The sequence below is a fragment of the Paramisgurnus dabryanus genome, chromosome 13, assembly GCF_030506205.2.
Source record: "Paramisgurnus dabryanus chromosome 13, PD_genome_1.1, whole genome shotgun sequence".
In the NCBI taxonomy this organism is placed as follows: Eukaryota; Metazoa; Chordata; class Actinopteri; order Cypriniformes; family Cobitidae; genus Paramisgurnus; species Paramisgurnus dabryanus.
The window spans coordinates 17,334,370-17,346,473 of NC_133349.1; the positions used below are offsets into that span (position 1 = coordinate 17,334,370).

At 36.7% G+C, this 12,104-nt stretch overlaps 1 protein-coding gene across 4 annotated transcripts in view; it reads left to right on the forward strand.

The window, feature by feature from the left end:
• Positions 1-12,104, forward strand: part of erfl1 (Ets2 repressor factor like 1) — a 70,070-nt gene that overhangs the window by 38,682 nt on the left and 19,284 nt on the right. For all 4 annotated transcript variants that reach the window (XM_073811599.1, XM_073811600.1, XM_065260747.2 and 1 more), the window contains one exon: positions 2,939-3,091. The gene's annotated coding sequence lies outside the window, so the exon portion shown is untranslated. The remainder of the gene's footprint in view (positions 1-2,938; positions 3,092-12,104) is intronic.

Here is a 12,104-nt window from a genome sequence, read left to right on the forward strand (position 1 = left end):
TCTGCCAAATGACCAAGCTCAATTTACTCTCACGAGTGCATGTAACGCGTGCTGCTCCGTTCATTCATCCTTGTCATGTTGGTGGATGTTCAGATGCAAGGACGATGGCAAAATTTACTTGATTTCCTTATTTTAGTGTACTTTTTTGTTGCCGAATTTTATTTTTTTTCTTGAATATGTAGGATATTTGTGAGAATAAATCGATGACTGTTAAATATCACAAAAGTGGACAGAATGGTTGGTGACCTGTTAGGTACATTTTGTAACTTTAGGTTTTTGCTATGCGACTGCAAAAATACAGTTTGCGACTGTGGAGAAAAAAAATGTCACTAGAGGAGTTTGGGTTTATGAACTTGTAATTACAACTTCACCCATGCGCAATTATTCAGCACAGTTTTTTTTAAGGAAAAGTAAAGAGAGTCATTGGAGATGCCTTAACATTTCCCGTTACATCATAAACATTCCAACCAGGCTACACTTAAATTTGATTAATAATTCGGTTAGTTTGTTTGTAAAAGGTTGCATCAATAATGACTACCACGGCCAATCTTTGATACATATCAATGTAAGCATTGTGTGTCTCATCAACTATTCGTGACACTATGTTTTTTATATTTAAATTTAATCATTTTAGATGTACTTGCCTATCCGTTGTTTAAAAAAATCAAATGTTTGGATTGTTAAATTAGCCCATTCACTAAAAACGTACAAGAGAATCTCGAGTTCTTACTAGTGTTGTTTGGAATTTTGTTTTTGTTGTTTTGAAGTTTAATCGGTGTATTTTAAAACTTTGTTGGGGATCATGAGAAGTTTAAGCTATTCATTACTACTAGACCCTAAACGTGTTTCAGAGAATAATCCAGAGCCACGAATTTGAACTAAAAGCAAATTACTATTTTATAATATGAAAAATAAAACAAATGTAGGTAAAATGTATTTGTTTATTTCTAAGCGCATTTAAACAAATAAGGGTTACATAGGAATGCATCATATATCAGTACATCATATATTTAGTTGTCTTTATTATCGACTGATCAATAATTTAAATACATATTTTGCATTTAAATAAAATATTTAAATGAGTTTTTATTACAATCAAGCTTCGGTTGTTAATTATATTTAATATGTTTTAACAAATTTACTGGTCGTTTTGGGATTTTTGGTGAGTGTTTTTTAAATTAAAAGTTTGCTTAAGTCTCCATCTGCCTGTTGATGCGGGCTTAGCATTTTCCAAATAAAATAAAAAAAGTTTAATTTGCTTAAGTTTGAACTTTATTTTTCCAGAAATATTTAAATAAAAACAGCAACAATAATAGCACAAAATTATAGCAGTAATTTGTTATTATTAATGTTTTTGATCTAAATATAAAAGTGTTAAAGGTAAAAAAATAAATAAAATTTTTTAGAAATGTTCATGTCGATTTTTACTTTTGTAAAAGTCTCATCAGAATTTTGAGACGATATTCTTTCTTAATTATTTGACATATTAAAGCTATTCCTTCCAAGTTCACTGCATTCTTTACGTGTTTTCACATTATTTGATTTCAATCAAAGTAATTAACCGCAGGATGTCAGTCCGCGAATTTGGACAATATCCAGAACATCCATTAATTCAATCACATGCCCACCTGAGCTGTTCCTCTGCGACTCCCTCCTGAGTCTATCTCTCTGTCAATATTTGTTGGAAATATTTCCGACATTAAATGGCATTTGGGGAAATCTCTCCTCTTCACATCACTCAGTTCTTCCCCCTCCTTCTATCCCCAGCACTGCTCACCTGTCCAGTTATGTTTGGAGTCTCTGGTCAAGATGTCCCTTTACCTGAAAGTAGTCAGATTATAGCTGATAATTATTTTATGCAAGTAGTAATGTGATATAGTTATTAAAATTTAATAAACAACAATAATAATAATAACGACAACAACGTGGGGCTAATGCCTTGTAATAACTTTTCAAAATAAATGTAGAGAACAATTTAGTGTTAAATATTTAAGATGTTTGATAATATTTATATTGATGGCTGTGTATTATTATCCACTTAATTTAATTTATATTGTGAAATTCTGAAGTTTCGGTCTGTTCTAATTTGCAGAAAAGCTCAATCCATTTTGTTAGATTTATCTATTTAATATAATAAAATAAAATAATATAAGAAATGCATGATCAATAAAAATCAGAAGAGTTACAATTTAGAAATAACACAATTCACTTTTAGTGATTCTCTATTTAGGACTTTCGATTAGGCTACAATAAAAAAAAATGTAGTAGCCTAATGCTAAATATGAATGCTGCTTTTATGAACACATTAACTACTTGCCAACTTATTACGTATAAGTATATATTTTAATTTTATTTGAAATTTTATTGAAATTCTTTCCGAGAAAATTATTATTTTAAAATTTTAATCTTTGATCTTATATGAATGCGCTAAATGACAATATTCAATATCGCTCAATTGACAGAATGGTATAATGAGTATTTGTGAACCATACGCTACATTGTATTTGTGAATTTAACAGCGTTTTCTCTTACTCAAATATTTACTAAGCAAATTATCGGAAATGTAATTTGCAATACTTTTTATATAGTTTTTTATTTTTTCAATTTTTACCTGAAAAGAAAAAAGTAGAAAACGTATTTTACTCTGACATCAAATGTTAAAAAGTAACTTATTTCGTTTAGGATGAAAAAGTTCTTGTGTATTTAGTTGAAAGTAATTATGAAACGATTTTAACCTTTCACCTCTCTGGAAAAAAATATTTGAACTCTTTGTCGTAAAGACACATAATGATTAGTGCTATAAGGTAAATCTAGACTTGCAAAACTCTTTTGTTGATGTAATTGCAGTTACCCACATGAACAAAACATGGAAATAATTGTTTAAGAATAATAGCAAAAGAAGTATCATCTTATTTACTTTGCTTGTTTTCCGTTACAGCGCATCAACTACACTGCGCGCAGCGGCACAACTTTTGCTCTCCGAATTGGATCAGATAAATCCCAGAGATCTCGGCGCATTTTACGGCCAGCAGCCACGGTGCCGGCTCCGGCCCTTGGTTTCCGTCTGAGACGAGGCCATTCGGGATCGCCGGTAAGTGCAACTCGAGAGACACACAAGGTATCATCAGCAGCCAAATATAAATATCAGGCAACACTCGCGTCATTTGCATTTCACGCTAGTTCTGCCTCGTGTATTCCGCCGTAGCCAATAGTACCGAAGCGAGTAACACGTCGACTTCATTTTCCCTCGCAACATGTTGCCAAGCATAAGGCTTTGATAAGCATGCGTAGTTCTTGACATCTGTTATTCCATGCGTAAGCACTGCAATCTACCGTCACCTGTTACAAACTATTTTTGAAATAGTTTCTAATTAGTAGCAAAGAAGTGATTATAAGTAATTCTACTATGAAAAATATTTTTAACAAATTTAAATATAGCTGGACTTGTTTTCCTGTATTTTACCCAATAGTTAGTATGATGTGCAACCATTGGGATATAACATTTGAGAGCTTTCCAAGCAAGTCATAAACAAATCTTTACTGTCTTCTTTCTTTCTAAAAAAAAAGATACCCAGGCAAAAACATCCAGATATATTAGAATTTAGTGGTAATTTTAAAAGTGCAAATCAATAATGATGAATGCTTTTTAAAGTGTGTAATAAACAGTTTATCCCTTTATGCTTTACATAACTTTGTAAGGCACAGGAGACTCTCACTCTTGTCACTTTGCACTCTGTCCTCTCTCTTCCCCTATCTCTTCCACCTCCCGGAGAACACATGGTAACTACAAACTTGTACACAATAATAACACCAATACATATCCATCTATCTCTCTCTCTATCTGGCTTGTTGGCGCTGTGGAGAGTGCCTGGGAGCCTGAGAGCAAGGAAAAGGTCAGTCAATCGATTGCGCCCAATTTGACAAATCCAAGCAAGTCTTATCATCCACAGCATTTAGGGGCGATAGAGGGCCTCTGAGATAACTGCTTAATCCTGACTGGAACAGCAAGGGGAGAGGAGGAGATAGAAATGTCCGCAGCAGAGACAGTTTGGAGTACAAGAAAGTTTGCAGAAAGGTTTAGAGCACAGGTTATAGGTTACAAAAAGTATTCAGGTTTACAGTACACATATTATTATATCATATTCTATTGTACGAACGGCTGTAGACCTGTGGCAAACATGCTTACATACACTCTTAACACTTGTTAGCTACTGTAAGAGTGGTGGTTAGTCACATGCTCTCCTCGTCTCTATACCGGCTCAATGTAATTCGATTGAGATTAGTTGCACTGGCATGACAGGAGATCCCTAGTATTGCCAAAACACTTAGGAGGCAATGACAGTCTTCCATCGACATGTGCTAATACAAGACTCCACGACTGATCATGCATCACGACTACAGCATCCACACACATGCAGTTAGAATGGTCTGGATGTGTGTGAACCATGAATAACTAAGCTCATAACTCAAACAGAACTAGAGATATAAAGTAGATACACATGGGAAAAGATGCTGTAAGAAAATACTTAAATACTTAAAAAAATATTTCTACACGTTATAACTCAACCCACTCTCCAAAAAATATTGGGTTGTTTTTAACCCAGGGCTGGGTAACTATTGGACAAAACACATTTCTGGGTTAAAATGACCCAAATAATGGGTTGTTTTAACATGGTTGATTAACAATACCCCAGCAGTTGGGTATAAACAACCCATTATTTAGGTCATCTTAACCCCGAAATGTGTTCTGTCCAATAGTTACCCAGCCCTGGGTTAAAAACAACCCAACATTTTTTTCATGCTTGTAACTGATGGCCATGCTGGGTTATTTTCAAACCAGTGTTGGGTCAAAAAGAGACGAGCCCAGCTGTTGGGTTAAATTAACCCAGAAAATGTTTATATTTGACCTAACAATAGATTTAAACAACCCAGCGTAGGTTAAAGTACAACACAACGGGCTGGGCTCTTTCCTTTTTGACCCAACGCTGGGTTGAAAATAACCCAGCATTTTGTAGAGCAGGGGTCGCCAACCTTTTCGTGAGCAGGGAATAAAACAATCTGGAGGGCTACTTTTTGATATAGTCTCCTCAAAACTTTTTTGTTTTACTTGATTTTATTTAATTTTACTTGTTGACATGTTTTAGTATTGTTTAAAATGTTAACATACGTAAACCAAGCCAAGCTAATATAAAAAAATATGTAATAAATAAATATTACATTTGAGACTATTAGTAAAATGTGCTTTGGCGGGCACCTCACAGACTCTGTGCGGGCTACCTGTGTGGGCACCACATTGGAGACCCCCGTTTTAGAGTGTACATCAGTTAAGAGCATGAAAAAGATTAAAGACAAAAAGGGCGACACCAGGTTGAGTTATAATCTGTAGAAATAGAAATAGTCAGACAGACCACTAAAGGTGACAGGCAGAGGGAAAGACAGACAAGGAGAGTGATGCTGACTGAGTAAGAGTGTGAGAGAGGGAAAGAAGAGTAAGTGGTTTGAGACGATGGATGAGGACAGGAAAGAGAGAAAGCACAGTCAAGACAGAGAGCTGCTTTACAAGAGAGGAGATTAAGGCAACATGTCCCTGGTCAGTCATTAATCCGGTTTAAAGGCAATTAAGTTAAGACTCTTTGAGAGAGAGAGAAAAATGAAAAAAGAAAGAGAAAAATCTGCAGAAAATGTACTTTTAAATGAAGGGCACCTTTGTTATACTGGGTCAGTACACACACATTATTTAGTTTTTTGCTTATTTTTTATTTAGCTGTTTATCCTGCAACAGATTTGCAGTTGTGACTTTTTATTTGGATGTGTTTCCAAAAATATCTCCAGCACACTCTGAGAGTGATTTCTCTAGTAAAAAATACTGGGTTATGCAGGGTTGGGTCAAAAAGGGACTAACCTATGTTGGACTGTTTCAACCCAAAATTCTGAGTTGTTTTAACCCATTGTTTTAACCCATTGTTGTAACCCACGTCTGGGCTTGTCTACTTTTAACCCAATTTAGAGTGTAAAGGGTAGACAATGTGTGGATATTTAAACCAAAATAAGTAAACAAACAGAAAATCAATAAAATAGATGATTAGTATGGTGCAAACGTAATTATTGCTTCAGTTCCTCTGTCTAGCACTGCATTGTTTCACATTTGTATTGTGCATTATGGCCATCGATGTTCTAGATTGGTATCACGGCTACAGGTCAGCGTAGGGCTTCACCACATGTGTAATGTTTCTGCGTCTGCGGGGAGATTGTGGTACAGATAGCACTGCCACTTGACAGATACACAGCAGAACATAAATCACACCTGGAAGCGCTTGCATACACACAGGGACAGTTTTATCATCAGACAGTTATATTCTCAGAAGTAATTAACAACTATGCAAGCAAGGAAAGGTCAAGTTAGAGAGATGTTGAATGAGGTGAGTGCTGAAACGCTCATGGGAAATTCATGATTTCTCATTAATAAATTTACCAGTCATTCTATGGCAGCAGGATTATTAAAGGGATAGGTCAGAAAAACGACAAATCTAAAAATCATTTACTCTCACGTTGTTCCAAATCTCTTTTCCTTTATTTTTTTCCAATAAACACAAAGGGCTGACAGGTTCAAGTCTATTTACATTCTTTATACAATGAAAGCAAATAGTGATCATGTTTTTTTAAGCATTATGCCTAGCATCTTTTTCTTTGCTTTATGGAAGGAAGTCATAAGGGTTAGAAGGTAAGAATTTAAAGACAGGGTTAGTGCCAATCAGATTATTAAGTAGGCTAAACAAAAAAACTGGCATAAGGTCAGTTTTTTTCAATCCTTCGACAGCAAAGGGGAGACGGAAATCTTATGTGCCAAATGAAGTCCACCCCATTCTCCACTTTACCCAAAGTGTGAAACATTACAAAAGTGTTGACATAGATTTTGTGAAGTGTTTCTCATTGTTGACCAGGATAAAGTGCTATTGACTGGCTCTTCCTCCTGAGGGATCACTGTGCAGCCCTGAGGCCAAACCCACCGTGGCATTTAATACACTACACTAGTGACCATGGTGCCATACCACATGATGTGTGTCCGTGCACTTGTTTACTCAGTCACCTACATACACACATATCCTCACTAATATTTGAATACTTGCAAACAAACAGACAGCCACCTTAAAGGACATAAGACATGACACATTTCCCACTATGCAATATGCAATAGATCTAAAAGAAAAAATTAATAAGAGAAAAAAAACAGAGATTGAAAAAATATATTGTGGCCAAAAAGAGAAGCTAAAGAAATACAGCGTACTAGAGTTTTCGAAAGTGTTAAGATATAAATAGTGGCAAAGAAGGAGAAGTCCTCTCCAACATGAGAGAGATGCCACAAGGACAGCCTCTGGGTAGAATCTCATTTGCAAAAATGGAGGAAGCACAGAAGAAGTTGTTCACTAGGGAGGGGGGAAAAGACAAGGGAAAGACAGAGATACACAGATGGGAAGAGGAAGAAGGGAGGGGGGGTAAAATTTCCATCAGGTTTTCAATTGGGGCGGATCAATAGTGTATTAGAGCTCACCTTGACCCCACGTCTCCCCCCTCTGCTTACAGGCCAAGTCACTTGCACACACAGCAGGGGGCTGCAGAGGGACAGTGAGTGGATTACTGCATCCCTCACAGCAAGTGAAGTGGCAGAAAATGGCAAAATACAAAGGGAGAGAGTTATTGAACGAACACGTTAGAACCTATGTTCTTCTAAAAGTGTATGAGTGGACTAGCAGGCAGAATAATTTGTGCACATGATAATTTTAGGAGCATACTTTGTGGAGGTATCTGAAATCATGGTTCCTTGGTTAAAAGCTTGCTTCACTAGATAGTCCTTCTTTTGCCTGCCTTCATGAGCACATACACTGTATGCTCACTGTGTGCAGAAGGACAGTGAACTTCAATCCTCTTCAGAGGCGGAGGTAGGGGCACTGGGCACAAAAGGATGGGGGAGAGGTTGAATGAAAAAAATTGATCTGGGAATTTAGCATTTAGACACAGTTTACAAAGCGATATGGAGGGGAGGCAAAAGAGCACAGGGGACCACAGAGGCCAGACACTTAACTTTACAATTGGTCAGCTTCACCCAGCCGACTCAGCTGTAACTCCCATATGGAAATCTGTGCTGGTATCCAAATAGGCCTCTAGAAATTATTGAACAATTTAAAGTTTGTTATGCTTGAAAATACGAATGGTTAAAAATATGACTACATTATCTTTATGAACTGACGATTTGGAGGCAGGGTTCATAGATTGTTGCCATAAACTTGATCCATTACATTCATAAAGACATAGGCTAATCTGCTTATGTCAATTGTTATTGCAAAATAAACCCATATCCGGAGAATAAAAGCATTTATTTTGACATTACAACTTGCAGGATGTACATTATCCCAATTATTATTGATACATAAGTAAACATCGAACAATATTTTATTAGCTACTTTGTAACAAATTTAGTCATGACAAAAGATGTGATGCAACAAGCAAAGTAGTCCCGTTCAAGATGACTCGCAATACGCGGATTAGTTTTTAGCGGTTGTTATCGGGAATAGCAGACCTTGGAATGTCGCAACTAACAAGTATAAGTAAAGTAGCTATTCCAGAAAGCAACGTAATAAAAAGACATTATTAAGATGTCATCCCTTGTATCATTTTTGGAGACTGCTGTGCCGCTTAGAGATCGTGGATGAGAAGTTTTCTCCAGGCGTTTCCTCAACTATTGTTGGCTTCACTGTTTCGCTCAGTCGCACTTGCACACACAGCGACTAACATCAAAATAGAGGCGCACACGCAGTGTCCCTACTGCTGAAGGGAAAAAAGAAAAAGAAAAAAGGGAGAGAAAAAGAAATCGATCGCCGGGGATAGCGGTGCGCTTCGGAGGATCGTATCTTGTCAAAATAATATATTACCCTCATCCCCGGCTGATCGATGCGGTGGATTAGGGACGGAGGGCTCCCTCACTCCCTCCCCTCCTCTTTCTCTCTCTCTGCCCGCCATTCCTTGCCGTTTAATATTTACCTCCGTGAAGGAACGGGCGCGACGGCGCTCACTCTTAATTGATTCCGACACTTGGGGCTCTGTGCTCGGGCTGCGGAAGAAGGCGGGAGAGGTGGATGGAATGTAGAAAGTAAAAGAAGGAAGTGGTGAGGAACAAGCGAAAGAAACGAAGGTGAATAAAATGAGGCGTAAATTTGCGAGTTTGAATGCTGAATATTGATTCTTCCCAAAACTGTGTACAAAGAGGCCGCAAATGTAATCAAAGGAATTTCTATAGGCTACCATTTTCATTATGTAAGCTATTCGTGGTTCCTCCTTATATTTTTAGAATTTGAATGTCATTTTTTTTAATTTCATTTCTAATGTATGACTGTGGTGTCAAGCAAAATCAAGAGAATGGAACCTAAAAGTTTAATGTGGTTCTGACAACTCACCCTTATGTTGTTACAAACATTATTAAAATAATGATGGATAAATAAAAAAATATAACCAATAGAATAAACAGATAAATGACCAGTGAGCTCAGGAAAGGGGAGAGAAAGATGAAGGATTCAGAGAAACAGAGGGCAACCATAATAAAGCAAGCAAAAATGGTTGGGAGGGAAGAGGACGAAATTGTAAGGTGACAGAGCAATATAAAGAAGGACAGAGAACAGAAATGATGGTGGAAGAAGGATAAAAAGAGAGAGGTACCATATTTTCAGTTGAAGGAACTCGGCTGTCATCTTGTTCCGCCAGCACAGAGCGTAGCTATAAAATACAAGAGCCAGGCAGGCCACACTGAATGACTTATGTGTATATCTAGGCTTTGTCAATATTTCTTTCTTGCTCCCCATTCTCTCTTTTTCTCACACATACTTACACAGTTAGCTTTTTTTATTCCAAACTTTAGAAGACATGAAGAGTGTAGTAGTATGCGCATTGTTATTACATTAGGCAAATTAGTGGTAAGCAATGTAAATTTTACATTTTATGATGCTCAAGTCTTTACATTCTATGTGAATCCAGTTTAATTAATTAATTTCCTGAAAACTGAACCAATAACCAATGCCATGATCTACAGCTACATGACGCATTCCAAGGATTTGCTTTGCACCATCTGTCTCACACAACATTATTAACATTAACCAGCATCTCTCACTGGTCAAGGTTTGAGTGCACTCACTTCAAGTCCGGCCACACAATAACACCATATTAAACTGAACTCCAACTGATGCTACCATCATCTAAACTCAAGCCAATGGCCTTTACCCTTGTGCTTTTATTAGTTTTGAAAACAGACGCACGCCATTCTGAAGTATTCCGAAACAAAGCAGATCGCAAACAAAAATGCCATCTTATACATCCATCTACCTGACTAGTTGAGTTACTCTTTCTCTTTGTCTTTAATTTTCCTTCCATCTTTCTTTGTATGTAAGCTTACACACATCTATTCCCTTTATCCATTCATCCCCTGCTGCCCCCCTTCTACATTCATTTCTCTCTGTATTTCCTCATCTCTGTTCTGTATTTACCAGCGCTGCGGGTCTGCCTGTGGCAGCTCAGGGAGAGGTAACAGAAGTGTCAGGTGTCATTATTCATCTAATTCGGTAATCCGTCATCGCACACTCACTGTGTATATGACGTATTATCCATGGACACAGCGGGTGTAGTAGGCGCTGAGGTGGAGATTCGATTTGACACGCACAGAGGTGGGCTAGCTGGTGTGGTAGATACAAGAGTGGGAATAATGTTCTGAGATTGACTGAAGACAAAAGGTACCAATAGTTATGTGTCTGTGGGCCAGTTTAAAGATTTGAGAGAGTAATGTCTTTTATTTTATAGAACTTTTACAAAATGTTTGTTTTTATAAACATATTATAAACACACATTTTTTTAAACCCACTTGATCAAGGCTATTTCTGATTCTTAAATTAAATGTAGATTCTTGTTTCATTGTTATTTCATTGATAATCCCAATAAAGGGATTGAAAATAAACTTTAATTGAAAATCCCATTAAGTAAATTGAACTTTTTCACCATTTCATTGTGTTTTAGCTTACCCTTAAAAAAGTGCACGTTTTATTACTTCACAAGCATTTTGTCACTAACTGTGTGGTGTTGTAATCACACCCACTGAACAATCTTGCTTTTTTGCCATTTTGCCTTAGCCACAAAAGTTGTTGCTTTAGTTTCTTAATATTTATTGATCCTCAGATTACTACACTGAGGGTAAAACATACAACGCAGTGAATTTCCCTTAGCCTACAATCCTGCTAAATTTTTAAGGAGCATTGCAGTCTTCAGTATAGCTGCTGATGAACTTGCCTCTGTGTTTGGACATAGAGCTCAAATCAGAAGATGAAATCTTGTCATGTAACATAGAAGTAGGTCTACTGCAGTGATATTGATATTTAGTATAGAATGATTGTGTCTAAAGAATAAGTCATGTTGGATACATACAATCATGTTTGGGGTCTTGTTAAAGAGTAAGGTGCAGTTGGTGATTCTTTTTTCAAATTTGTAAGTTTTTTGTACGATTTGCTTTCGCCCCTGGGTCGTTGGGTTTAGGGCGGGGTTATGGGTGTTAAAATTGTTGTTCCAACTATCGTACGTTGATTCCCTTCCTACGAATTCATACGAATTAACCAACTCTTAAAACACGTATAAATTTCAGTGAGATCAGATTGGTCAGTTTCTATAGGAACACAACAGTCACGTCTGATCTCGCTCATTTTAGGATCTGCAGATTTGTCAGTTTCAAACCTTCAAAATACCTTAAAACAAGTTGTTGAAAATTTCTTCTACATGGAAGTGCCAGGAACATAACAGTTTTGATCTAAAACATTTAAACATTTGAAGTCTATACAGGTCATGCAAATGGATGTCAAACAGATTCTTTTATTGCTCTTGTAAAAGCCTAAAATTATTTGTAACCCCTGCGGTGTAATTGCTGGACTCATTTTTGACTGAACATAGGGAACTGTTTTTACTACTTTTAAAAATGTTATACATGCTCCATTTTCGAAAATACCTGTCTGTTATTATTGACGTGCTGAATAATTTAATGCAACGAATATCGTAGCAAGGAATTAAAAGGAAAATAATTG